The sequence below is a fragment of the Bubalus kerabau genome, chromosome X (assembly GCF_029407905.1).
Source record: "Bubalus kerabau isolate K-KA32 ecotype Philippines breed swamp buffalo chromosome X, PCC_UOA_SB_1v2, whole genome shotgun sequence".
Lineage (NCBI taxonomy): Eukaryota > Metazoa > Chordata > Mammalia > Artiodactyla > Bovidae > Bubalus > Bubalus kerabau.
The window spans coordinates 52,154,807-52,182,540 of NC_073647.1; the positions used below are offsets into that span (position 1 = coordinate 52,154,807).

Below are 27,734 nucleotides of genomic sequence, written 5' to 3' on the forward strand. Positions count from 1 at the left end.
AGAAGGAAATGGCAACCCACTCCAGTGTTCTTGCCTGGAGAATCCCAGGGACGGGGGAGCCTGGTGGGCTGCGGTCTATGGGGTTGCAGAGTCGGACACAACTGAAGTGACTTAGCTGCAGCAGGCTTAGTTCTATGATAGTCTAGAGTCTTGGAGTCAGTGCTCCCACTTCAAAGACTCAGGGCTTGATCTCTGGTCAGGAATGAAGATTCCACAATTGGGTTGTTATGGCATTAAGTGAGATTAAAACAAATATCCAAAAACGAGAAATGAAAGATGAACCTCATACAAATGGCAGTTACAAAATCAGGCAAATAATTAAAATAATGAAGTATACACATATACATACACACCTATGAACAAAGTCAAAACGGTCCAACAAAAATAAAGTACAATAGACTGACCCAGCGAACAAAGGAAATGAAAAATATATATTTAGCAGTTAAGAACAAAAATAACTAAAGTACAAACTGGAAAACAAAACTAAAGTAAGGTGCTTAGTGAGGAACAAAGCAAGAAAAACAAAACTAACAAATATGTTGAGAGGAAAAGAAAGAAAGAATAGATATGCCAAGTTAAACAGAGGTAGATGAAGAAAATTTATATATAATTATATATATATTTATATATATATATATAAAGATTAACTGCAAGGGGAAAAGAACAGTAGGAAAGGCAAAGGAATAAATGTATAAAAAAATAATAGGTTTAAGAAAATTAAAAATTCAAATCATGAAACAGACAAAAAAAAAAAAAAGAAGAAGATTAAAGAGAAAAGGAAAACTCCACAGAACTGCAAAGGCCCAACATAGAGACAGAGGTTTATAACAACAATATAAATTGTGACTGAATATACACATATACATTTATACCCATAAGCAAAATCAAAACAGTCCAACAAAAATAAAGTACAATAGATTGACCTGGCGAACAAAGGGAACCAAAAATTATGCCCACCAGAACAAAACTAACTAAAGCACAAACTGGAAAACAAAAATAAAGCAAGGTGCCAATTGGGATTTAAAGCAATGAAAATAAAACTAACAAATATATTGAGACTAAAGGAAAGAAAGAAAATAAATAATAGATATGCAAAGTTAAATAGAAGTAGAAAAGAATATTTACATATATTAAAGATTAACTGCAAGGAGAAAAGAACAGTAGGAAAAGCAAACAAAGGGATAAATGTACAAAAAATAATAATAGGTTTAAAAAATTAAAATTTAAAAAAGTGGGGGAAGAAAAACTTCCCCAGAGCTGCAAAAGCCTGATATAGAGGCAGAGGTTTATAACAACAATAAAAAAATATGACTGAGGAAAAAAAAATGTGACTGAGGAAGAAAAGGAAAAAAAAAAATTCAAAAGCTTAGTTAGATTTCATAGTGCCAACAAAATCGACAACTAAAACAGAACAGGGAAAAAAAGGGGGAAAAAAAAGAATCTACAGAACACGTCAAAACATAATAATAATAAATGTTTTTCTTGAGTCGCTGTGTCCGGAGCCTCGTTAGGCATTACAGACAAAATGGAGGCATGGCCCCCAGTCCCCTCTCCTCATTCTGCAGGCACGGATCCTGGGATGAAGGAGTTAGGCCTTGTAATTCTGACTTGTCTTTTCCTCTCCTTGGCTGAGCTGACTGAAAAGGAATATAAAGGTGCTTATTGTTCTTGAGAGGAGCATGAGAAGGCACAAAGCCTTCTGCAGCTGTGCTCAGAAAATAATTCATAAAGTTAATCATTGACATTTGTTCAAGGACTTTTACAAAAGAGTGTTCCAGGATGAGCACATAGGCCGTAGCTTGAGGCCATGGGAGGGATTGATATCTGAAGCCTATTTGTGAGGAGAATGTTTATGGCAAAGGAGTTTACTGAATTTAGGGCTTAGAAATAATTTAAAGAGTTAGAAGTTAAAGATTTAAGGAATGTTGTAAAGTTAGCATATTTTACTATAGCTTATAGAAGTTAGGAATTTTTAGAGACACTATAGCTAGAAGCCTTTTTAAGAGATAGTGAGCTCAGGATGTTAGGAGCAAACAGGACTTAGGAAGATAAGTAGTAAACTGAGGAATGTAGCATGAGTTACAATGTAATTACAAGTTAACTATAGGACACATTAGAGGAGGTAGATAGATGATAAGGCTGATTCCAAGAGAATCACTGAAGCAGAAACTCTGTTTGAAGAGAAACAATGATTTATGGAGATAATAAATCTGGGAGGGGGGAACTGAAAATGTCAAATCTCTGGCCTAATGTTTTTGTAAAAGTATAAAAGAGAATCTTAAACTTGAAATAAACAGGCAGTCCAAAAGAAAACTGAGAGGCTGACTCATTTTTCTTGCTGACACCGTTCATCTTTTCAGGTTGAATCCCTGGTTGCTGGAGTTGGACTCCGGCATCACTGCTATCAGAGTCCTTTCTTGTTCTGGGAGTCACAGTCCACTTCACCTCCCTAGGATGCCCTCTAACACTGCTGATCTCTGGACCTGTTGAGAGGGCAGCTCAGATTCTAATCTGCTCCTGCTCCTCTATGTTCTTGCCTCCAACGTCCACAGCTATCAGAACTAGTGCATTTTTTGTTGTTGTTGTTTTTGTTTGTTTTTTTGTGGGAGCTTTCAATGACCTTTTATATATTCCACAGACAGAGTCTGCCTAGTTGATCGTGTGGGTTTAATCTGCAGCTGTACAGCTTGTGGGAGTGTTTTGGATCTTCTTCCTTAGTCACATTGACCCTGGATTTCAATTATGATTTTATTTCCACGTCTGTATATGCATTATCCACTGGGGTTTGCTCCTGAGGCTGCCCTGGAGGACCTGGGTTTGCCCCTGTGAGGGCCAGGTGTGGAGGTGGTGCAGCTGCTTGAGTAGCAGGGGTTCTGGCAGCACCAGGTACTCAGGGGAGCTGGCAACTAGGGCAGCTAGTGCTCTAGAAGGGTATGACAACCAGTATTGGCAAATATGCTCCAGTATTCTTGCCCAGAGAGCCCCCACTCCCTGACAGAGAAGCCTGGCAGGCCACAGTCCACAGGGTCACAATGAGTTGGACACTACTGAAGCGACCTGTGCATATAGGCACAAGGCTTTTTTTGCCGGTGGCAGCTCTGCCCCAGTGAGAGTTGAAAGTGAAGGTAGCACAGCTGTTTGGCTTGCAGGGGCCCTGGCAGCACCAAGTGTGCAGGCACATGGACTGTCTCCACCACAGGTGTTATGGCCCTATCAGAGTCTTTTTTTTTTTTTGAGCCTCTTGTAGCTGGCGATCAGAAGGCCTCTTTCTCCACAGATCTGCCCCTCCAGGCACTTAGAGGGCTTCCTTGCCTGGGGTCCTTGCCTGCTATTTGGTGCATCAGGCACATAGAGGGCCCCCCACCCCACATGGGGTCCTACTCTGTAATTCAGTGTGTCAGGCATTTGATGGGCTAGACTCTCTATTGTTCAGCTGCTAATGCTGGCCTGTGGGGGGAGAGAGGCTATGGTGATGGCTCTATCCCCTACATGTGACTCAGCACTATCACTTGGCTTCCATGGCTTCCTGGCTTTCCTCCACAGGCAGTTGCTTCGTTTGCTATTATTTTCTCCCATTCTGAGGGCTGTCTTTTCACCTTGCTTATAGTTTCCTTTGTTGTGCAGAAGCTTTTAATTTTAATTAGGTCCCATTTGTTTATTTTTTGCTTTTATTTCCAATATTCTGGGAGGTGGGTCATAGAGTATCCTGCTGTGATTTATGTCAGAGAGTGTTTTGCCTATGTTTTCCTCTAGGAGTTTTATAGTTTCTGGCCTTACGTTTCATGTAACTTTTCTGCTGCTGCTAAGTCGCTTCAGTCGTGTCCGACTCTGTGCGGCCCCAGAGATGGCAGCCCATCAGGCTCCCCTGTCCCTGGGATTCTCCAGGCAAGAACACTGGACTGGGTTGCCATTTCCTTATCCAATTCATGAAAGGGAAAAGTGAAAGTGAAGTCACTCAGTCGTGTCTGACTCCTAGCGATCCCATGGACTGCAGCCTACCAGGCTCCTCCATCCATGGGATTCTCCAGGCAAGCGTACTGGAGTGGGTTGCCATTGCCTGTTGACGAGAAAAAAAAAAAAAGCAATCCTTCAACATTGTAAATCAAACCATAGTTTGCATTTTTCAGATATTCCAAAGCTTCCTTTATTACTGGTACTTAAGGAACTTGTACTTTGTTAACTCTTGTTTTCAAGAAAGAATGTATGAAAACGATGAGAATACTTATAAAAAGCTTTCTTGAGATAGTGTAATTTTTAAAAGAGCAATTGGTAACTGTGGCTTGTTAATGCCAAAGAACTTTTTTTTTTTTTTTCAAGTTGCAAAATCAAACACTTAGTTTGGAAAAGATAGCAACACTGTTCTTTTCTATGCATGAAGATAATCAATTAACATATGAGATCAACGTTCACTTTTCTTCTTCACCAAACTCTCTGAGATAATAAAATCTAATTTTCATTAAGGTCTTAAAGTCTCAATATATTATCTCTCCCTTCACTAACTGCATTTGAAAATTGCTCTTTTGGTATAATGAGATTATGTCATTTCCAAAAAGGAAATGGACATGGATTTGTCCAATCCTCCCTCCCAAATGAGTGTATCAAACATGAATGGATGAAAATCCTATATACTTGAAAATCATAATTTAAAATAAAAAGTAAACGTACAACTCACAAACGGGTCTGTGAGAGTTTTTACATTTTCTGGATATTTGGTATATGATGCTGAAGCTGAAACTCCAATTCTTTGCCACCTAATATGAAAAGCTGACTCATTTGAAAAGACCCCAATGCTGGGAAAGATTGAAGGCAGGAGGAGAAGGGGACAACAGGGGATGAGATGGTTGGATGGCATCACCGACTCAATGAATATGAGTTTGAGTAAACTTTGGGAGTTGGTGATGGACAGGGAGGCCTGACACACTGCAGTCCATGGGGTTGGAAAGAGTTGGACATGACTAAGCAGCTGAACTGAACTGACTGAACTGTAACATAGTAACAAAGCTAACCTTAGAGGTAACCAGAAAAATAATAATAATTACATGGTTCAATTTGAGAGTTACCAAATATTTCACCACCAAAGATTGTCTCCTAACTGTAATATTCTGACACCTTAAGGTTCTTGTTTTAGGCTGTAAATTAGCTGAGCCAATATATGAGAGGAATTTAGAGAACTACAAAACACTACCCATAACACAGTAAAAAGGATTAATTGTCCAGATTAACTCTAAAGTATACATTACACATTTAGGAGAAATGTAGCTGTAGATAGATAAATTTTGTAGAGATGTAGAGACTGTAGTGGAGAAGGCAATGGCACCCCACTCCAGTACTCTTGGCCTGGAAAATCTCATGGAAGGAGGAGCCTGGTGGGCTGCAGTCCATGGGGTCACACAGAGTCGGACATGACTGAAACAACTTAGCAGCAGCAGCAGAGACTCTAGGGTAAGGAAGTATGGCAAAGCTAAAACACATAAGACACTGCCTAAGCTGGATTTGGAGAATGAAATTTTGTGACTAGAAAACTCTTTCATTAGTTTGCTTTTTATAAAGAGAATCATTATAAGTGATGTGTTCATTATAATAATTTCTAACGTTTAGGCAAGGTGTAAAATAATGAAATCCCCAGGGCCATATTCCCTCTCCTAATTCTAGTCCCAAGAGGTAACTGTCATCTTATAAAATACTTTGAAGTCTGTATTTCAGCTGGTAGACTTTTGAATTTATCTGAAAATACAGACTCTTGTTAAGAAAAGGCTCTTACTTACACAACTGGTTATTGGCCATTCTACCTCTAAAATTAGCATTATGCATTATTTTTATCCTTTAATCATGGGTAAGACACCTTAAAAAATGAAAGTCAGTAAGATGCTAAAACCTAGTATTCATTATATTCTTTTACATAGGCAGAGAATACACAGCAATGAACAACTCCATTGAAGAACAAAGTGTTCTCACTGTGTCTAAAAGGTGTGGGTGCTCAATTAAACAGGGGCATATACATGATGTGTCATCTTCTTCAGTGTTGGTAATTAAACTGCTTTAGAAACATCCTTATGGTTAAACATTTGTCTCCAGTTTAATAAAAACACCAAGGCAAGTATTGCAGTAAAATAACTAAGAAGATGACCATAGTAGTAGCTTTTTAGGGAAGCTGGGAAGAGATCACATTAAAATAGAGAAAAAGTCAATGGAAAATGCAGATATGGAAAATAAAACAATACTTCATTAGCTACTCATAATTATAATTTTAGTTGCCTGTCGAAACAGCTGTCAACATATTAAGCAATCATATGTGATTTAGTTGCATTTTGTATTGCAAACTTAATCTTTATCAGATAATTAACTGATTGCTTGTACTGCAGCACCCAAAGAAATGTCTGAGTTTTAAATTAAAATTTTTCAAAAGTTCACACAAGTTTCTAAGAGGCTAAGAGTATATAAAAAGAAAAATAGCCAGTTTAGATAAAGTAGAATTAATTGTGTTCTTTTGATTTATAAGGCACAAAATAATTTTTTTTTATTAAGCTTTACTGAAGTCTGTGTCTCTTTTATTTTAAATACCTAATGAATTATGTACATAATCTTAATTTTATATAATGTATGAAACGTTGAAACACATAAAAATTTTTTTTAGCTTTACCACAATGTACATGTCATAAGACAAACTTCTCCATAGTATTAAATATTTATAGTCCCTAAATAACCACAAAATAATTGTTTTGGGGGGAGGGCAGTGTTTACCATGTCTCATGTGGCTATAAAATTCCTCCCTTGTTTTCCTGAGAGTCACATAATGTAAAATAGCACAGATTTACCATCGTTTCAAATCGTAATGGAGACTCCTGGTCATGTTTAAATAAAATAATCACCTTTAAACAATTTAAAAATGAAAACTTGATACAACTATCCATGACTTTAAAATAGATGAAAATCTTATTGCCACTAAAATATAACAAAGTCCCTTGTATAAATATGGAGTCAGAAAATTCACTCAGTAATTCAATAAGCAGTTCAAGACTATGTGTTATTAATACCTCTGGAAGAAGAAAAACATAGATCAACATGAAGGTAACTTGAGTAAAGAGAATCCCAAACTTAACACCCCAGAAAAGGAGTAACAATTTTCAACAACACCTCTATATTTCCTTAAAACACTGGAGAACCTGAATCTTGTCTCCTTTTGTAATTGTACTAATGGTATGACCACGGGTTATTTTTCTAATATTATGTGTACTTTTTTTTTTTTCTTTTTGCTTCATCTAAAAGTAGTTGTGACACTGTTACTGGTCTTATGAGTCATTGAAACAATATTAACAGCTGAGCTGCAATTTAGCAGTGGCAATAGTTCCTTCAAATGAAAAGCAGATGAGAAAGAAGAAACATATTTTATAATTGAACTGTGAGCAAGAGATTACAAATGTATTGTTTACCAGTGCACACTAAATAAAACAACTGGTACAGGAGGTTGTCCTAAAGGAAGGTAAAATTTCAGCTGTGCCACAACCATATTTTCTCTGCTAGTGCTTAAATTTATATATTTTTTAAATCTAGAATTCCTAGATTTTTCAGTGTCTTTTAGTGTTCTTTAGTTTTTTTCTTTTAAAACAAGAATGACTTTTCTCTTCTCTTCCAGTATTTCTCTACTCAATTTAACGGTAGATACCTATACTTACAATAATATGTTCTTAGATACAGCATGCATGCATGTGTGCTAAGTTGCTTTAGTCGTGTCTGACTCTTTGTGATCCTATGGACTGTGGGCCACCAGTCTCCTCTGTCCATGGGATTCTCCAGGCAAGAATACTGGAGTGGGCTGCTTTGCCCTCCTGCAAGGGATTTCCTGACCCAGGGATCGAACCTGCATCTCTTTTGTCTCCTGAATTGAAAGGCATATTCTTTACCACAAGTGCCTCTTGGGAAGCCCCTAGATTTAATATATCTTCCATATAATTCAAATAATTATTATCAGTATATATATCACATGTAAATTTCACTTTGTTTCTATGCTTTTAATTTTCTGCCCCATTATATACAAATAAAGCATCTGACCCAAAGGATAATAAAGGAATAACTAAAATATAGAGCACAAAGATACTGAAATACATTTATGTTGTTCTAGCTGTCCTTTTATTCTTATCTATGACTCTAAATTTCTTATGATATTTACTTTAAGTTCTGTAATAAAGTAACTCCACATGTCGATATTTCATCATATCAAAGACTAAGATATGATGAAATGCTATAATATTTCTTTTTTTAATTTTTTTTCTTTCATTCCCTTAAGTGTTTCTTTTTTATTGGAGGCTAATTACTTTTCAATATTGTGGTGGTTTTTGCCATACATTCACATGAATCAGCCGCAGGTGTACATGTGTTCCCCATCATGATTCTCTTTCCCACCTCCTTCCTCATCCCATCCCTCAGGGTCATCCCAGTGCACTAGCACTGAGCACCCTGCCTCATACATCGAACCTGGACTGGCGATCTATTTCACATATGATAATATACATGTTTCAATGCTATTCTCTCAAATCATCCCACCCTCACCTTGTCCCACAGTGCCCAACAGTCTCTACATCTGTGTCTCTTTTGCTGTCTCACATGTACTGTCATTGTTACCATCTTTATAAATTCCATATATATGCATTAATATACTGTATTGGTGTTTTTCGTTCTGATTTACTTCACTCTATATAATAGGCTCCAGTTTCATCCACCTCATTAGAACTGATAAAAATGCATTATTTTTAATAGCTGAGTAACATTCCATTGTGTATAAGTACCACAGCTTTCTTATCCATTCATCTGCTGGTGAAGATCTAGGTTTTTTCCATGTCTTTGCTATTATGAACAGTGCTGTGATGAACATTGGGGTACACATGCCTCTTTCAGTTTTGATTTTCTTGATATGTATACTCAGCAGTAGGATTGTTGGGTCATATGGCAGTTCTATTTCCAGTTTTGTAAGGAATCTCACACTGTTCTCCATAGTGGCTGTACTAGTTTGCATTCCCACCAACAGTGTAAGAGGGTTCCCTTTTCTCCACACCCTCACCAGCATTTATTTTTTGTAGACTTTTTGATAGTAGTCATTCTGACTGATGTGACAAGGTACCTAATTGTGGTTTTGATTTGCATTTCTCGATAATGACTGATGTTGAGCATCTTTTCATGTGTTTGTTAGCCATTTGTATGTCTTCTTTGGAGAAATATCTGTTTAGGTATTTGGCCCATTTTTTGATTGGATCGTTTATTTTTCTGGAATTGAGCTGCAGGAGTTGCTTGTATATTTTTACATTAATTCAGCTGTGAAGCCATCTGGTCCTGGGCTTTTGTTTGTTGGAAGATTTCTGATTATGGTTTCAATTTCTGTGCTTGTGATGGGTCTGTTAAGATTTTCTATTTCTTCCTGGTTCAGTTTTGGAAAGTTATACTTTTCAAAGAATTTGTCCATTTCCTCCAAGTTGTCCATTTTAGTGGGATATAGTTGCTGATAGTAGTCTCTTATGATCCTTTGTATTTGTGTGTTGTCTGTTGTGATACCTCCATTTTCATTTCTAATTTTGTTGTTCTGATTCTTCTTCCTTTGTTTCTTGATGAGTCTGGCTAATGGCTTGTCTGTCTTATCTTCTCGAAGAACAAGTTTTAGCTTTGTTGATTTTTGCAATGGTCTCCTTTGTTTCTTTTGCATTTATTTATTCATTTATTTTTCTAATTTCTTTCCTTCTACCAACCCAGGGTTCTTCAATTCTTCCTTTTCTAGTTGCTTTAAGTGTAGAGCTAGGTTATTTATTTGATTTCTCTCCTGTTTCTTGAGGTAGGCTTGTATTGCTATGAACCTTCTCATTAGCACTGCTTTTACTGAATTCCATAGGTTTGGGGTTGTTGTGATTTCATTTTCATTCGTTTCTATGCATATTTTGATTTCTATTTTTATTTTTTCTGTGATTTGTTGGTTATTCAGAAGTGCGTTGTTTAGCCTACATATGTTGGAATTTTTAATAGTTTTTTTTTTTTCCTGTAGTTGACATTTAATCATACCACATTGTAATCAGAAAAGATGCTTGAGTGATTTCATTTTTTTTTTTTAATTTACCAAGGCTAGATTTATGGTCCAGGATGTGATGTATCCTGGAGAAGTTTCCATGTGCACTTGAGAAAAAGGTGAAATTCATTGTTTTTGGTTGAAACATCCTGTAGATATCAATTGGGTCTAATTGGTCCAAGGTATCATTTAAAGATGGTGTTTCCTTGCTAATGTTCTGTTTAGGTGATCTATCCATAGGTGTGAGTGGGGTATTAGTGTCTCTCACTATTATTGTGTTACTGTTAATTCCCTTTTCATATTTGTTAGCATTTGCCTTACATATTGTGGTGTTCCTATGTTGGGTGCATATATATTTATAGTTGTTATATCTTCTTCTTGGATTGATCCTTTGAAAATTATGTAGTGTCCTTCTTTGTCTCTTTTCACGACCTTTATTTCAAAGTCTATTTTATCTTATATGAGTATTGCTACTCATGCTTTCTTTTGGTCTCCACTTATGTGAAATATCTTTTTCCAGCCCTTCACTAGGTTTGTGTCCCTAGCTTTGAGGTGGGTCTCTTGTAGACAACATATATAGGAGTGTTGTTTTGTATCCATTCAGCCAGTCTTTGTCTTTTGGTTGGGGCGTTCAACTCATTTACATTTAAGGTAATTATTAATAAGTATGATTCCACTGGCATTTACTTTGTTGTTTTAGGTTGGAGTTTATAAATCTTTTCTGTGTTTCCTGTCTAGATAATATCATTTAGCATTTGTTGAAGAACTGGTTTGGTGGTGCTGAATTCTCTCAGTTTTTTCTTGTCTGTAAACCTTTTGATTTCTCTTTCATATTTGAATGAAATACTTGCTGGGTATAATAATCTGGGTTGTAGGTTTTTCTCTTTCATCACTTTAAGTATGTCCTGACATTCCCATCTGGCTTGAAAAGTTTCTATTGAAACATCAGCTGTTATTCTTATGGGAATCCCCTTGTGAGCTCTTTGTTGTTTTCCCTTGCTGTTTTAATATTTGTTCTTTGTATTTGATCTTCATTAATTTGATTAATATGTGTCTTGGGGTGTTTTGCCTTGGGTTTATCCTGTTTGGGACTATCTGTATTTCTTAGACTTGGGTTTCTATTTCCTTCCCCATTTTAAGTAAGTTTTCAACTATTATCTCCTCAAGTATTTTTCATGGCCTTTCTTTTTGTCTTCTTCTTCTGGGACTACTATGATTTGAATGTTGGGGCATTTAACATTTTCCCAGAGGTCTCTGAGGCTGTCCTCATTTCTTTGCATTCTTTTTCCTCTCTGCTTCATTTATTTCCACCATTCTATCTTCCACCTCATTTATCCTATCTTCAGTTTTTCTACTGCCTCAGTTATTCTACTGTTGGTTCCCTCCAGAGTGCTTTTGATATCATTTATTGCATTATTCATTATTGATTTTTGTTTTCCACCTAGGTCCTTGTTTAACTTCTCTTGCATATTCTCAATCCTTGTCTCCAGACTATTTATCTGTACTTCCACTTTGTTTTCAAAATTTTGGATGTTTTTACTATCATTATTCTGAATTCTCTTTCAGTTAGACTCCCAATCTCCTCCTCTTTTGTTTGGTTTAGTGGCCTTTTATCATGTTCCTTTACCTGCTGAATATATCTCTGCCTTTTCATCTTGTTTAGGTTCCTGTGTTTGGGGTGGCCTTTCTGTATGCTGGAAGTTTGTGGTTCCTCTTTATTGTGGAGGTTCCTCCCTGTGGGTGAGGTTGGACAAGTGGCTTGTCAAGTATTCCTGGTTAGGGAAACTTGTGTGTGTGTTTTGGTTGGTGGAGCTGGATCTTTTCTCTCTGGAGTGCAATGAAGTGTCCAGTCGTGAGTTTTGAGATGTCTATCTATTTGGTGTGATTTGTGGCCACCTGAATTTTTGTGCTCAGGGTTATGCTCAGGTTGACTCCAGGGACAAGAGTTTTCTGTTTTTTTCAAATTTTGAATTTAGGCCTCTTGCCTCTGGCTTTCAGTCTTATTCTTATAGTAGCCTCAACACTTCTCCATCCATACAGCACCAATGATAAAACACCTAGGTTAATGGTGAAAAGATTCTCCACAGTGAGGGACACCCAGAGCGGTTCACAGAATGACATGAATAAGAGATGAAGGAGGAGGCAGATAGAGGTGACCAGGAGGAGAAGAGGGGGAATCAAAAGGGGTGAGAGCAGTCTAGCCAGTAATCAATTCCCTATTTTCTCTCCACAGTCTGGAACACTCAGAGAGTTTCACGGATTTCCATAGAGAAGAGAAGAGGGAAGAATGAGACAGAGGTGATGAGGAGGAGGGGAGCAGGAGTCAAAAGGAGAGAGATAAATCTAGCCTGTGGCCAGTTCCCTACGTTTTCTGCACAGCTTGGCACACCCAAAGAGATTTGCAGAGTTAAGTAGAGAAGAGAAGGGGGAGGGAGGAGACAGAGGTGACCTGGGGGAGAAAAAGGAGAGTCAAAAGGGGAGAAAGCAATTAAGCCAGTAATCACATTCCTAAGTAAAAATAAGTACTGAAGATTTAATTCTTAAAAGTACAGAATTGATAACAAATACCAAAAAGCAAAGATTAAAAATATAGAGTAGAGGTTAGACTCTCACAAATATAATAACAAAACAAAGCAAAATCACGAAGGTTATATTTAAAAAAAAAAAGGAAATTTGCTTTAAAATAGTGTCTTTTTTAAAGGTAATAGGTTTTAAAAATGAAAAATAATAGAGTAATAAAGAACTTAAGAATTTAAAAAGAAATTTAAAAATGATAATGATAAAATATATCTAGGAATTTCTCTGGAGCTGTAGAATTTAAAAAGAAATTTAAAAATGATAATGATAAAATATATCTAGGAATTTCTCTGGAGCTGTTGAGGGCAGTGTGTGGGTAAGTTCAGTTTCAGATAGTTCCTTGTTCCACCTTATACTTCTTCTCAAGCTCTTTAGGCCCCTTCCAATGTAGTCAGTGCTAACTGCAGGATTTTAATCTGTTGCACCTGTCACTTCCAAAGCTGTTCCCTCTTCTTCGTTTATTTTGGCTTTCTCTGTGCAAGTATCTTCAGTATCTAACTTCCACCCTGACACAAGGGGGCAAAGGTGGTCATTTATTTAGTCTCCCTTGTTCAATTGTGCTGTGGGGAGGGAGGAACACTGCAAACAAATATCACTGGCATGTGTGGGGAATGCTTGCAGTGTCTGAGCCACACTGGGTTTGCCCTCGCTCATGGCATGTGTGCTTTCCCAGTCCACACTGCTTAGGCTAAAGGTTGCTCTGCCAGGGAAGTGTCTAAGGTGGGCCCTGGGTTGTGTGCACTTCCCATGTTGACGCCACTAAGGTTCAGGAATACTGCTTGGATACTCCACAGGCACAGACTAAGTTGGACCTGCGTTTTGTGCCCTTCCCAGGTCTAAGCAGCTCAGGTGACCAGGTGCTTGGTTAGCACATTCTTCCCAGATGGGCAGTGCATCTTATCACCTCCCTGGTCCCAGCAGCTAGGTTTCCTGGGTGCACAGCAGAAGCACCATCTCAGATGTGCCATGCATCTCTTCTGGAGCACTGATCTCTGGCTGCAACCCTCCTGACAGATGTCAACCGTCCAGGATCCCAGGAAGACTTGGTTATCAACTTGGAGCCCGCTTGCAGTTTGGTAGGTGATGCAGTCTATGGGGCTGAGTTTGCCCCTTGTCTTCCAGCACTGGCTGTCCCTGCCTGCCTCCTTGCCTCAGGCGGGGGATGGGCCAGTCCACAGCCCGCCAACTCTCCTTTGATATTTGCTCAGTCCTTTCTTTTGTAAGTGGTCTCGGAAGTGCCTTAGGTTAGAGCTTTTCTCAGGAAAGTTCTCTCTCTCTCTCTTTACTTTTCCTCTCTGGCTATCCCACAGTTTTTGTTGCTATCTCAAGTTAGCTCCCTCAGATTGCCCTCAAGGCATTCAGGCCAGGTCCTTACCCTAAGCAGTGCAGCCCGCACCTCCCTGTTCAGCCCCCTCTTGCTGGTGGCGGACGCGAGCATCTGGGCTACTTCTCCACTGGGAGTTGCAGTTAAGCATGTAATCTGTGGGTTTTTTTTTTTTTTTTTCCTCCTGGTTATGTTGCCCTCTGAGATTCCAAAACTCCCTACAGACCTGCTGGTTAGAGGGTTTCCTGTTGTTTGCAAACCTCTCCTCTTTTAAGACTCTCTCCCCAGCACAGGTCTCTTTTTTATCTCTTTTTATCTTTTATATTTTGTCCCACCTCCTTTCGAAGACAATGGGCTGCCTTTCTGGGTGCCTGGTGTCCTCCACCAGCGTTCAGACATTGTTTTGTGGTATTTGCTCAGGGTTCAAATGATCTTTCAATGAACTTGTGGGGCAGAAAGTGGTCTTCCCGCCCTATTCCTCTGCCATCTTAGGACCGCCCCCCAAAATGCTATAATATTTGAAGGAAAGAAGAACAACATAACATTTGTAACTCAAAATTTGAAGCCAAACAAGATTATTATTTTAGAAAAACAAAATTGTAATATAACACATTTTATTGAATCCTTTGAGGCAAATGACTGATTGAAAACAGAAATTTCATCTATTGAGCCATACTTCAAAAAGGATGTCGAGTATTGTTTTAAAGAATATATGTATGTGTATATATATACATATATATATGTATATATATTATCTAGAATTTAGAAATGCCTCATATTTGTGTTCCCATATTATCTTTATGATTCAGAAAAAAACAACCACCACAGTTCAGTGCTCCAGTATTGCTCTAAGCCATTATCATGACTCGACCAAATAAGCTGAAAGTGAAAGTTGCTTAGTCATGTTCGACTCTTTGTGACCCCATGGACTATATATTCCATGTAATTCTCCAGGCCAGAATACTGGAGTGGGTAGCTATTCCCTTCCCCAGGGGATCCGCTGAAACCAGGAATCAAATCCAGGTCTCACACACTGCAGGCAGATTATTTACCAGCTGAGTCACCAGGGAAGCCCAAATAAGCTGCTATTGAATAAATACTGTGATATATTTTCATGTACACCTTAATCTTAACTGCCTCTGCTAGCCCAAGGGAGGCAGGTGAAGTTAGACATGATTTGAAGCCTCTGGCCAATCCAATATACAAGCTCCTATATTATATTCATAGGGAAAAAAAAATGAAGTTAAAATATACCTGGTAGCACTGAATCTTATCTCCTTTTTCACAGAAGTACTAATAAAATTACCAGAAGTGGAATAAGTTAAAATTAACATACTTAATTATATTATCAACATTTTAGAAATCACTAAACTAAAACGGACTGGAATGGGTGAATTTAATCCAGATGACCATTTTATCTACTACTGTGGGCAAGAATCCCTTAGAAGAAATGGTATAGCCCTATAGCCAACAAAAGTGTTTGAAATTCAGTGTTTGGGTGCAATCTCAAAAAAAAGAATGATCTCTGTTCATTTCCAAGACAAGCCATTCAATATCACAGTAATCTAAATCTGTGCCCCAACCACTAATGCTGAAGAAGCTGAAGATGAATCTTTCTGTGATGACCAACAAGACCTTCTAGAACTAACACCAATAAAAGACGTCCTCAACATCATAGGGGAGTAGAATGCAAAAGTAGGAAGTCAAGATATACTTGGAGTAACAGGCGTGTTTGGCCTTGGAGTACAAAATGAAGGAGGGTATAGGCTAATAGAGTTTTGCCAAGAGAATGCACTGGTCATAGAGAACATCCTCCTCCACAAAACAAGCGTAAGCTCTACACATGGACATCATCAGATGGTCAATACTGAAATCAGATTGATTATATTTGCAGACAAAGATGGAAAAGCTGTATACAGTCAGCAAAAACAAGACTGGGAGATGACTGTGGCTCAGATCATGAAATCTTATTGCCAAATTCAGACTTAAATGGAAGAAAGTAGGGAAAAATCACTAGACCATTCAGGTATGACCTAAATCAAATCCCTTATGATTATACAGCAGAACTGACAAATAGATTCAAAGGACTACATCTGATAGAGTACCTAAAAAATTATGGACAGATTTTGTGATATTGTACAGGAAGCAGGGATCAAGACCATCCCCAAGAAAAATAAATACAAAAAGGCAAAATGGTTGTCTGAGTAGGCCTTACAACAGTTGAGAAGAGAAGTGAAAGGCAAAGGAGAAAAAGAAAGATATACCCATCTGAATGCAGAGTTCCAAAGAATACCAAGGAGATATAAGAAAGCCTTCCTCAATAATCAATGCAAAGAAATAGAGAAAAGCAACAGAATGGGAAAGACTAGAGATCACTTGAAGAAAATTAGGATACCAAAGGAATATTTCATGCAATGAATGGCACAATAAAAGACAAAAATGGGATGGACCTAGCAAAAGCAGAAGCTACTAAGAAGAGGTGGCAAGAATACACAGAACTATACAAAAAAGATCTTCATGACCCAGATAACCACGATGGTGTGATCACTTACATAGAGCCAGATATTCTGGAGTCTGAAGTCAAGTGGGCCTTAGGAAGCATCACTACAAACAAAGCTAGTGGAGGTAATGGAATTCCAGCTGAGCTATTTCAAGTTCTAAAAGATCATGCTGTGAAAGTGCTGCACTCAGTATGCCAGGAAATTTGGAAAACTCAGCAGTGGCAACAGGACTGGGAAGGATCAGTTTTCATTCCGATCCCAAAGAAAGGCAATGCCAAAGAACGTTCAAACTACCACAGATTTGCACTCATTTCACACGTCAGTAAAGTAATACTCAAAATTCTCCAAGCTAATCTTCAATAGCACGTGAACCAAGAACTTTCAGATGTTCAAGCTGGATTTACAAAAGGCAGAGGAAGCAGAGATCAAATTGACAACATCCATTGGATCATAGAAAAAGAAGAGTTCCACAAAAATATCTATGTCTGTTTTATTGACTACATCAAAGCCTTTGACTGTGTGGATCATAAAAAGCTGTGAAAAATTCTTCAAGAGATGGGAATACCAGACCCCCTTAGCTGCCTCCTGAGCAATCTATAGGCGGGTCAAGAAGCAACAGTTAGGACCAGACATGTAAAAATGGATTGGTTACAAATTGGGAAAGGATACATCAAGGCTGTATGTTGTCACCTCACTTATTTAATTTATATGCATAATACATCATGTTAAATGCTGGGCTGGCTGAAGCACAAGCTGGAATCAAGATTGCCATGAGAAATATCAATATTCTCAGATATTCAGATGACACCACCCTTATGGCAGAAACTGAAGAGAAATTAAAAAGCCTCTTGATGAAAGTGAAAGAGAAGAGTGAAACTGTTGGCTTAAAACTCAACATTCAGAAAACTAATTTCATGGCATCCAGTCCCATCATTTCATGGCAAATAGATGGGGAAACCATGGAAATGGTGTCAGACTTTATTTTCCTGGGCTCTAAAAATCACTGCAAATGGTGACTGCAGCCATGAAATTAAAAGACACTTGCTCCTTGGAAGAAAAGCTATGACCAAATTAGACAGCATATTAAAATCCAGAGACATTACATTGCCAGCAAAGGTCCGTCTAGTCAAAGCTATGGTTTTCCAGCAGTTATGTGTGATTGTGAGAGTTGGACCATAAAGAGAGCTGAGTGCCAATGAACTGATGCTTTTGTACTGAGGTGTTGGAAAAGACTCTTGAGAGTCCCTTAGACTGAAAGGAGATCAAGCCAGTCCATCCCAAAGGAAATCAGTCCTGGATATGCATTGGAAGGATTGATCCTGAAGCTGAAGCTCCAATACTTTGACTACCTGATGTGAAGAACTAATTCATTGAAAGAGACCCTGGTGCTTTGAAAGACTGAAATCAGGAGGAGAAGGGGACAACAGAGGATTAGATGGCTGGATGGCATCACTGACTCAATGGACATGAGTTTGTGTAAACCCAGGGCTTGGTAATGGACTGGGAAACTTGGCTGTCTGCAGTCCATGTAGTCACAAAGAGTAGGGCACGACTGAATGACTGAACTGAATTGAACTCTAGACTAAATTATGACTATATAAATTTTAAGGCATGAATCATTTCACAGTTCTCATGTATATTCCAATTTCTGTTCACTCTTGATAGACAGTTCTCAGATGTACTTCAAGAGGAGAATGGCATTACTTACAATAGGCAGGACATGGAAGTAACCTATTTGTCCATCAACAGAGAAATGGATAAAGAAGATGTGGTGTATATATATATATATATATATATATATATATATATATATATATAAAATGCATTTTTACTGTTAATTTTTTCTGGAATTCTTACTCTTTTACTATGATCCAGAAAAAAACATCTACTACTGCTTCATTGTCTATGCTAAACCCTCTGACTATGTGGATCATGAAAAAGTGTAAATTTCTTAAAGAGTTGGGAATACTAGACCACCTTTTCTACATCCTGAGAAACTTGTATGCAGGTCAAGAAGCAACAGTTAGAAATGGACATGGAACAACCAACTGGCTCAAAATTGGGAAAGGGGTATGTCAAGACTATATATTGTCAACCTGCTTATTTAACTTAAATGCAAAGTACATCACGTGAAATGCCAGGCTGGGTGACATGCAAACTGGAATCAAGATTGCTGGGAGAAAGCGACCTCAGATATGCAGATAATACCAACCATGGCAGAAAGCAAAGAGGAATAGGCTTCTGATGAAAGTGAAAGAGGAGAGTCAAAAGGCTAGTTTAAAACTCAGCATTCAAAAAACTAAGATCATGGCATCTGGTCCCATCACTCAGTCAGCCAGCCAGTCAGTTCAGTTGATCAGTCATATCCTACTCTTTGCAACTCCATGGACTGCAACACGCCAAAGTTTCCCTGTACATCACCAATTCTCAAAGCTTGCTCAAACTCATGCCCATCTAGTCGGTGATGTCATCCAACCATCTCATCCTCCCCCCTTCTCCTGCCTTTAATCTTTCCCAGCATCAGGGTCTTTTCCAATGGGTCAGTTCTTTGCATCAGGTGGCCAAAGTATTGGAGCTTCAGCTTCAACATCAATCCTTCCAATGCACATGCAGGACTGAGTTCCTTTAGGATGGACTGGTTGGATCTCCTTGCAGTCCAAGGGACCCTCAAGAGTCTTCTCCAACACTACAGTTCAAAAGCATCAGTTTTTGGCTACCTTTATGGTTCAACACTGGAGAAGGCAATGGCAACCCACTCCAGTACTCTTGCCAGGGAACTCTCATGGACAGAGGAGCCTGGTAGGCTGCAATCCATGGGGTCGCAAAGAGTCGGACACAAGTGAGCAAGTTCACTTTCACTTTTGACTTTCATGCATTGGAGAAGGAAATGGCAACCCACTCCAGTGCTCTTGCCTGGAGAATCCCAGGGATGGCGGAGCCTGGTGGGCTGTCATTGATGGGGTTGCACAGAGTCGGACACGACTAAAGCAACCTAGCTGCAGCAGCAGCAGCATGGTCCAACACTCACAATCATACATGACTACTGGAAAAACCATAACTTTGACAAGACGAACATTTATTGGCAAAGTAATGTCTCTGGTTTTTAATATGCTGTCTAGGTTGGTCATAGCTTTTCTTCCAAGGAGCAAATGTCTTTTAATTTCATGGGTGCAGTCACCAACTGCAGTGATTCTGGAGACCAAGAAAATAAAATCTATCACTGTTTTCATTTATTTCCTATCTATTTCCCATGAAGTGATGGTACCAGATGGCATGATCTTAGTTTTCTGAATATTGAGTTTTAAGCCATCTTTTTCACTCTCTTCTTTCTCTTTCAACAAGAGGATCATTAGTTCTTCTTTCCTTTCTGTGATAAGTATGGTGTCATCTGTGTATCTGAGATTATTGATATTTCTCCTGGCAATTTTGATTCAATCTTGTGCTTCATCCAGTCCAGCATTTCTCATGATGTACTCCGCATATAAGTTAAAGAAGCAGGGTGACAATATACAGCACTGATGTACTGCTTTCCTGATTGGGAACCAGGCTGTTTTTACATGACCAGTTCTAACTGTTGCTTCTTGACCTGCATTCAGATTTCTCAGGAGGCAAGTCAGTTGGTCTGGTATTCCCATCTCTTTAAGAATTTTCCACAGATTATTTTTGTGATTCACAGTCAAAGGTTTTGGAATAGTCAATAAAGCAGATGTTTTTCTGGAATTGTCTTGCTTTTTGTATGAGCCAACAGATGTTGGCAATTTGATTTCTGGTTCCTCTGCCTTTTCTAAAACCAGCTTGAACATCTGGAAGTTCACAGCTCATGTAGTGTTGAAGCCTGGCCTGGAGAATTTTGAGCATTACTTTACTACTATGTGAGATGAGTTCAATTGTGTGGTAGTTTGAGCATTCTTTGGCATTTCCTTTCTTTGGGATTGGAATGAAAAACTGACCTTTTCCAGTCCTGTGGCCACTGCTGAGTTTTCCAAATTAGCTGGCATATTGAGTGCAGTACTTCTACAGCATCATCTTTCAGGATTTGAAATAGCTCAACTGGAATTCCATCACTTCCACTAGCTTTTTTCATAGTGATGCTTCCTAAGGCCCACTTGACTTCACACTCCAGGATGTCTGGCTCTAGGTGAGTGATCACACCATCATGATTATCTGGGTCATGAAGATCTTTTTTGTATAGTTCTTCTCTGTATTTTTGCCATGTGTTCTTAATATCTTCTGCTTTTGCTAGGTCCATTCCATTTCTGTCTTTTATTGTGCCCATCTTTGCATGAAATGTTTCTTTGATATTTAATTTACTTGAAGAGCCCTCTAGTCTTTCCCATTCTTTTGTTTTCCTCTGTTTCTTTGCACTGATCACTGAGAAAGGCTTTCTTATGTCTCCTTGGTATTCTTTGGAACTCTGCATTCAAATGGGTATATCCTTCCTTTTCTCCTTTGTCTTTTGCTTCTCTTCTTTACACAGCTAACTTTAAGGCCTCTTCAGACAACCATTTTTTCTTTTTGCATTTCTTTTTCTTGGGGATGGTCTTGGTCACTGCCTCCTGTACAATGTCACAAACCTCCATCCATAGCTCATCAGGCACTCTATCAGATCTAATCCCTTGAATCTATTCATCACCTTCACTGTATAATCATAAGTGATTTCATTTAGGTCATACTTGGATGGTATAGTGGTTTTCCCTACTTTCTTCAATTTAAGTATGACTTTGGCAATAAGCTGTTCATGATCTGAGCCACAGTCAGGTCCAAGTCTTGTTTTTCCTGACTATATAGAGCTTCTCCATCTTTGGCTGCAAGTAATATAATCAATCTGATTTTGTTATTGACCATCTTTTGATGTCCATGTGTAGAATTATTACTTGTGTTTTTGGAAGTGTGTCTTTGCTATGACCAGTGCATTCTCTTGGTAAAACTCTCATGAAAAAACTCTGTTAGCCTTTGCCCTGCTTCATTTTGTACTCCAAGGCCAAAGTTGCCTGTTTCTCCAGCTATCTCTTGACTTTCTACTTTTGCATTCCAGCCCCCTATGATGAAAAGGACATCTTTTTCTGGTTTTAGTTCTAGAAGTTCTTGTGGGTCTTCATAGAACCTTTCAACTTCTGTTTCTTTGGCATTACTGGTCAGGGCATAAACTTGTATTACTGTGATATTGAATGGTTTGCCTTGGAAATGAATAGAGATCATTCTGTCATTTTTGAAATTGCACCAAAGTGGTGCATTTTGGAATATTTTGTTGACTATAAGGGCTACTTCATTTCTTCTAACGGATTATTGCCCACAGTAGTAGATACAATGGTCCTGTGAGTTAAATTCACCCATTCCCATCCATTTTAGTTCACTGATTTCCTAAACTGTTGATGTTGACTCTTGCCATCTCCTGTTTGACCACTTCTAATTTGCCTTGGTTCATGGACCTAATATTCCAGGTTCCTATGAAATATTGTTATTTACAGTATTGGACTTACTTCCATCAGCAGTCACATTAACAACTGGGCATTGTTTTTGCTTTGGCTCTGTCTCTTCATTTTTTCTGGAGTTATTTCTCCGCTCTTCTCCAGTAGTATATTGGACACCTACTGACCTGGGAAGTTCATCTTTCAGGGCCATATCTTTTTACCTTTTCACACTGTTCCTGGGGTTCTTAAGACAAGAATACTGAAGTGGTTTGCCATTTCCTTCTCCAGTGGGCCACATTTTGTCAGAATTCTTCACCATGACCTGTCCGTCTTGGGTGGACCTACACAGCATGGCCCATATTGAGTTAGACAACACTATGGTCCGTGTGATCAGTTTGATTAGTTTTCTATGATTGTGGTCCCATCACTTCATAGCAAATAGATGGGGAAAACTTGGACACTGTGGGAAATTGTGTTTTCTTGACCTCCAAAATCACTACGAACAGTGACTGTAGCCAAGAAATTCAAAGACACTTTTTCCTTGAAAGAAAAGCTATGACCAACCTAGACTGCACATTAAAAAGCAGAGACATTACTTTTCCAACAAAGGTCCACATAATCAAAGCTCTTTTTTCCAGTAGTGATCTATGGGTGTGAGAGTTGGACTGTAAAGAAGGCTGAATGCCAAGGAATTGATGCTTTCAAATTATGGTGCTGAAAGAGACTCTTGAGAGACACTTGGGCAGCAAGGAGATCAAACCAGTCAATCCCAAAGGAAATCAAACCTAAATATTGATTGGAAGGACTGATGCTGAAACTGAAGCTGCAATACTTTGGCCACCTGATCTGAAGTGTTGAGTCATTGGAAAGTCCCTGACACTGGGAAAGATTGAGGGCAGGAGGAGAAGAGGGAGATAAGCATGGGACGGATGGATGACATCACTGCCTCAATGGACATGATTTTGAGCAAAATCCAGGAGATAGTGAAGGACAGGGAAGTCTGGTGTGCTGCAGTCCATGGTGTCACAGAAACACAACTTAGCAACTGAACAACATTACTCAGCCATAAAAAGGAAGAAAACAATGTCATTTGAAGCAATATGGATGGACCTAGAAATTGTCATACAGAGTGAAGTAAGTAAGAAAGAGAAAAATATCATATTAATGTATGTTTTTGGGATCTAGAGGAAAAATACAGATGAACATATTTGCAAAGCAGAAATAGAGTTATAGATGTAGAAAATAAACTTATGGGTACAAAGAGGGAGAGACAGAAGATAAATTGAGTGATGGTATTGACATATATTGGCGAAGGAAATGGCACCCCACTCCAGTACTCTTGCCTGGAAAATCCCATGGATGGAGGAGCCTGGAAGGCTGCAGTCCATGGGGTTGCTAAGAGTCGGAAACGACTGAGCGACTTCATTTTTCACTTTCATGCATTGGAGAAGGAAATGGCAACCCACTCCAATATTCTTGCCTGGAGAATCCCAGGGACAGAGGAGCCTAGTGGGCTGCCGTCTATGGGGTTGCATAGAGTCGGACACGACTGAAGCAACTTAGCATCATTGACATATATACACTGCATGCTAAGCATGCTGTCTCTTCAGTTGTGTCCAACTCTTTGTGATCCTATCGACTGTAGTATATCAGGCTCCGCTATTGATGGAATTCTCCAGGTAAGAATACTGGAGTTGGTTGCTATGCCTTCCTCCAGGGAAACTTCCTAACCCTGCATTGGCAGGTGGGTTCTTTACCACTATCATCAGCTGGGAAGCCCATATATACACTCAGATCAAATCAGATCAGTGGCTCAGTCATGTCCGACTCTTTGCGACCCCATGAATGGCAGCACACCAGGCCTCCCTGTCCATCACCAACTCCCTGAGTTCACTCAGACTCACGTCCATTGAGTGAGCAATGCCATCCAGCCATCTCATCCTCTGTCGTCCCCTTCTCCTCCTGCCCCCAATCCCTCCCAGCATCATAGTCTTTTCCAATGAGTCAACACTTCGCATGAGGTGGCCAAAGTACTGGAGTTTCAGCTTTAGCATCATTCCTTCCAAAGAAATCCCAGGGCTGATCTCCTTCAGAATGGACTGGTTGGATCTCCTTGTAGTCCAAGGGACTCTCAAGAGTCTTCTCCAACACCACAATTCAAAAGCATCAATTATTCGGTGCTCAGCCTCCTTCACAGTCCAACTCTCACATCCATACATGACCACAGGAAAAAACCATAGCCTTGACTAGACAGACCTTTGTTGGCAAAGTAATGTCTCTGCTTTTGAATATGCTATCTAGGTCGGTCATAACTTTCCTTCCAGGGAGTAAGCGGCTTTTAATTTCATGGCTGCAGTCACCATCTGCAGTGATTTTGGATTCCCAAGAAATAAAGTCTGACACTGTTTCCACTGTTTCCCCATCTATTTCCCATGAAGTGATGGGACTGGATGCCATGATCTTCGTTTTCTGAATGTTGAGCTTTAAGCCAACTTTTTCACTCTCCACATACACATTCAACAAGAGGCTTTTTAGTTCCTCTTCACTTTCTGCCATAAGGGTGGTGTCATCTGCATATCTGAGGTTATTGAGATTTCTCCTGGCAATCTTGATTCCAGTATGTATTTCTTCCAGTCCAGCGTTTCTCAAGATGTACTCTGCATATAAGTTAAATAAACAGGGTGACAATATACAGCCTTGATGTACTTCTTTTCCTCTTTGGAACCAGTCTGTTGTTCCATGTCCAGTTCTAACTGTTGCTTCCTGACCTGCATACAAATTTCTCAAGAGGCAGATCAGGTGGTCTGGTATTCCCATCTCTTTCAGAATTTTCCACAGTTGATTGTGATCCACACAGTCAAAGGCTTTGGCAGAGTCAATAAAGCAGAAATAGATGTTTCTCTGGAACTCTCTTGCTTTTTCCATGATCCAGCAGATGTTGGCAATTTGATCTCTGGTTCCTCTGCCTTTTCTAAAACCAGCTTGAACACCAGGAAGTTCACGGTTCACATATTGCTGAAGCCTGGCTTGGAGAATTTTGAGCATTACTTTACTAGTGTGTGAGATAAGTGCAATTGTGCAGTAGTTTGAACATTCTTTGGCATTGCCTTTCTTTAGGATTGTAATGAAAACTGACCTTTTCCAGTCCTGTGGCCACTGCTGAGTTTTCCAAATTTGCTGGCATATTGAGTGCAGCACTTTCATAGCATCATCTTTCAGGATTTGGAATAGCTCAACTGGAATTCTATCACCTCCACTAGCTTTGTTCGTAGTAATGCTTTCTAAGGCCCACTTGACTTCACATTCCAGGATGTCTGGCTCTAGATCAGTGATCACACCATCATGATTATCTGGGTCGTGAAGATCTTTTTTGTACAGTTCTTCTGTGTATTCTTGACATCTCTTCTTAATATCTTCTGCTTCTGTTAGGTCCATAACATTTCTGTCCTTTATCAAGCCCATCTTTGCATGAAATGTTCCTTTGGTATATATGATTTTCTTGAAGAGATCTCTAGACCTTCCCATTTAGTTGTTTTCCTCTCTTTCTTTGCATTGATCGCTGAAGAAGGCTTTCTTATCTCTTCTTGCTATTCTTTGGAACTCTGCATTCAGATGTTTATATCTTTCCTTTGCTCCTTTGCTTTTCACTTCTCTTCTTTTCACAGCTATTTGTAAGGGCTCCCCAGACAGCCTTTTTGCTTTTTTGCATTTCTTTTCCGTGGGGATGGTCACGATCCCTGTCTCCTGTACAGTGTCATGAACCTCATTCCATAGTTCATCAGGCACTCTATCTATCTGACCTAGGCCCTTAAATCTATTTCTCGCTTCCACTGTATAATCATAAAGGATTTGATTTCAGTAATACCTGAATGGTCTAGTGGTTTTCCCTACTTTCTTCAATTTAAGTCTGAATTTGGCAATAAGGAGTTCATGGTCTGAGTCACAGTCAGCTCCTGGTCTTGTTTTTGCTGACTGTATAGAGCTTCTCCATCTTTGGCTGCAAAGAATATAATCAATCTGATTTCAGTGTTGACCAGCTGGTGATGTCCACGTATAGAGTCTTCTCTTGTGTTGTTAGAAGAGGGTGTTTGTTATGACCAGTGCATTTTCTTGGCAAAACTCTATTAGTCTTTGCCCTGCTTCATTCCGTATTCCAAGGCCAAATTTGCCTGTTACTCCAGGTGTTTCTTGACTTCCTACTTTTGCATTGCAGTCCCCTATAATGTAAAGGACATCTTTTTTGGGTTTTAGTTCTAAAAGGTCTTTTAGGTCTTCATAGAACCATTCAACTTCAGCTTCTTCAGCATTACTGGTTGGGGTATATACTTGGATTACTGTGATATTGAATGGTTTGCCTTGGAAACGAACAGAGATCATTCTGTCGTTTTTGAGATTGCATCCAAGTACTGCATTTCGGACTCTTTTGTTGACCATGATGGCTACTCCATTTCTTCTGAAGGATTCCTGCCTGCAGTAGTAGATATAATGGTCATCTGAGTTAAATTCACCCATTCCAGTCCATTTCAGTTTGCTGATTCCTAGAATGTTGACATTCACTCTTGCCATCTCTTGTTTGACCACTTCCAATTTGCCTTGATTCATGGACCTGACATTCCAGGTTCCTATGCAATATTGCTCTTTACAGCATCGGACCTTGCTTCTATCACCAGTCACATCCACAACTGGGTATTCTTTTGGCTTTGGCTCCATTCCTTCATTCTTTCTGGAGTTATTTCGCCACTGAGCTCCAGTAGCATATTGGGCACCTACTGACCTGGGGAGTTTCTCTTTCAGTATCCTAGCCTTTTGCCTTTTCATACTGTTCATGGGGTTCTCAAGGCAAGAATACTGAAGTGGTTTGCCATTCCCTTCTCCAGTGGACCACATTCTGTCAGATCTCTCTACCATGGCCCCCCCATCTTGGGTTGCCCCACAGGCATGGCTTAGTTTCATTGAGTTAGACAAGGCTGTGGTCCTAGTGTGATTAGATTGACTGTGAGTATGGTTTCAGTGTGTTTTCCCTCTGATGCCCTCTTGCAACACCTACAGTCTTACTTGTGTTTCTCTTACCCTGGATGTGGGGTATCTCTTTACGGCTGCTCCAGCAAAGCGCAGCCATTTCTCCTTACCTTGGACGAGGGGTGTCTCCTCACAGCCGCCCTTCCTGACCTTCAATGTGGGATATCTCCTCTAGGCCCTCCTGTGCCTGTGCAGCCAGGGCTCCGTGGACGTTGGGTTGGTCCTCCTGGCCGCCGCCCCTGGCCTCAGGCGTGGGTTGCTCTTCCCACCCGCCACCCCTGGCCTTGGCCTTAGGGGCATGAGGTAGCTCCTCCAGGCCGTGGCCCCTGACCTCGGACACGGGGTAACTCCTCTCTTTGCAGCCCCTGACCTCGGAAGCTGGATATCTCCTCTCAGCTGCTCCCCTGACCTCGGACATGGGATAGCTCCTCTCAACCGTTCCTGCGCAGTCTCAGTCTGGTACTCTCGGCGGCTGCCTCTGACCTTGGACGAGGGGTAACTCTTCCCGGCCACCACCCTTCGGGCATGGGGTCCTCCCGGCTTCTGCCCTTGACCTCAGACGTGGGGTGGCTCCTCTCGGCTGCGCTTAGTGCCCCGGTCACACTACTATGTGTATAATGATAACTGATGAGACCTACTGTATAGCACAGGGGGAAAGAAAAGAAGGTATAATCTGTCTGTAGGAAATAAAGTAAGTTAACCTTAAAAATGCATTCCAATATAAAGTAGGTGCAGACAAATACTGTCTGATTCCACTTATATGAGGTACTTAGAATAGTCAAATTCATAGAGTCAGAAAGTACATTGGTAGATGCCAGGGGTTGGAAGCAGGTGGGGAAGGGGAAATCTAGACATTG

General features: G+C 39.7%; 1 long non-coding RNA gene across 1 annotated transcript; it reads left to right on the forward strand.

The window, feature by feature from the left end:
* Nucleotides 1-12,277: 12,277 nt before the first annotated feature.
* LOC129640397 (uncharacterized) lies at nt 12,278-27,499 on the forward strand. Its single transcript, XR_008708786.1, has 3 exons — nt 12,278-12,343; nt 13,544-13,698; nt 27,240-27,499. It is a non-coding gene; the product is annotated as an uncharacterized LOC129640397 (long non-coding RNA).
* Nucleotides 27,500-27,734: the final 235 nt, after the last annotated feature.